The sequence below is a fragment of the Mus pahari genome, chromosome 2 (genome assembly GCF_900095145.1).
Source record: "Mus pahari chromosome 2, PAHARI_EIJ_v1.1, whole genome shotgun sequence".
Classification (NCBI taxonomy): Eukaryota; Metazoa; Chordata; class Mammalia; order Rodentia; family Muridae; genus Mus; species Mus pahari.
The window spans coordinates 38,510,334-38,512,045 of NC_034591.1; positions in this window are offsets into that span (position 1 = coordinate 38,510,334).

Below are 1,712 nucleotides of genomic sequence, written 5' to 3' on the forward strand. Positions count from 1 at the left end.
TAATAAAATGTTTCTGAAAATACAATGCGAGAAATGAATTCGAACTCATATGTGTAGTGAATCTGAGAAGTCTCTGGCTGTGCTTCCGTTGTATCACTTGACTGTGCTGCAGCTCTGCTTCTGAACACGGGATGTGCACTTTGGTTGGCATAAACTGTCACAGTGAAGCCAACAAATGCTGCCTATAGGCTATGGTTTAGGTTCAAGATTATTATAGACATTTTGGTGTTTTGGCTGCACATACAATTTTCTGCTCTTATGGAACCATAATAGTTTAATTCTGCAGATGAATGAGTTAACATTTGCCTACCATCTCCTCCAGTGTATAAGTATAAAGTTAGTATATCTCTTGATAATGTTATAATAGAATTCTTTGTTTGTTTTTCAAACTGGTGTATGAAAGACTTGGTGAGATAGTCCAGTGATTAAAATGTCTGCTGTTCAAGCATGAGAACTTGAGTTCAGACACCCAGGATCCATGTGCAAAGCTGTGGGTGGCGGCACATTCGTGCAATCTTAGCACCAGGAAACAGAGGCAGGAGGATCACAGGAGGTGCTCCAAGTTTAGTGAGAGAGTGTGTATCAAAAATGACACAGTGGGGAGTGATGGAGGAAGACACCAGATGTTGGTACTTCTGGTCTCCACACACATGAACAGGCATGAACACACACACTTACAGAGAGAGAGAGAGAGAGAGAGAGAGAGAGAGAGAGAGAGAGAGAGAGAGAGAGAGGCTAGGATGAGATTTCCTAGCTCAAGGAGGTATGCAGGGGGAAAGGCAAACTGTTCCAGCTTTGCCAGTGTGTGTGTGGGGGGGGGGGTTGGGTGTGTGGTATACATACATACATGCATGCATACATACATGTGCATATGTTTGTGCTGTATACATACATAAAAACAAACATACATATATATACATGTGTGTGGGGTGTGTTTGTGTGGTATACATACATACATCTGCATGCATATGTGTGTTGTATATATACATAACACATATATACATACATACAAACGTGTGTGTGTGTGTGTGTGTGCGCGCGCGCGCGCGTGTGTGTGTGTGTGTGTGTGTGTGTGTGTGTGTGTGTGTGTGAGATTGAAGATTGAGGTGGGGCATGTGCATGCTACAGTATCCATGGAGATCAGAAGACAACTTGCCATAGTCAGTTCTTTCCTTCCACCATGTGGAAGGAATTCAGGGACTGAATTCGGTTGGTTAGGTTTGGTGGCAAGTGCCTTACCTGCTCAGCTATCTCACTGGCCCTGCCTCTACCTTTCCTATGCAGTTATTCAGTAGATGAAAGATAATGGTATTCATATGGGGTGAAGGGAGCTAAAACCTATCAGTCCTAAAGCTGATCTCTGCAGATGTCATAAACAGACAAGGTTCAAATACTGCTTCACCTGGAGGCCCAGGTCCCACCCAAGCTGATGGATGTAATTTCTTTTCTTTTTTAAAAAATTATTTTATTAGATATTTTCTTTTTTTATTACTTATTTTTTTATTATTTTCTTTATTTACATTTCAAATGCTATCCCAAAAGTTCCCCATACCCTGCCCCCCCCCGCTCCCCTACCCATCCACTCCCACTTCTTGTCCCTGGCCTTCCCATGTGCTCGGTCATATAAAGTTTACAAGACCAAGAGGCCTCTCTTCCCAATGATGGCCGATTAGGCCATCTTCTGCTACATATGCAGCTAGAGACACGAGCTC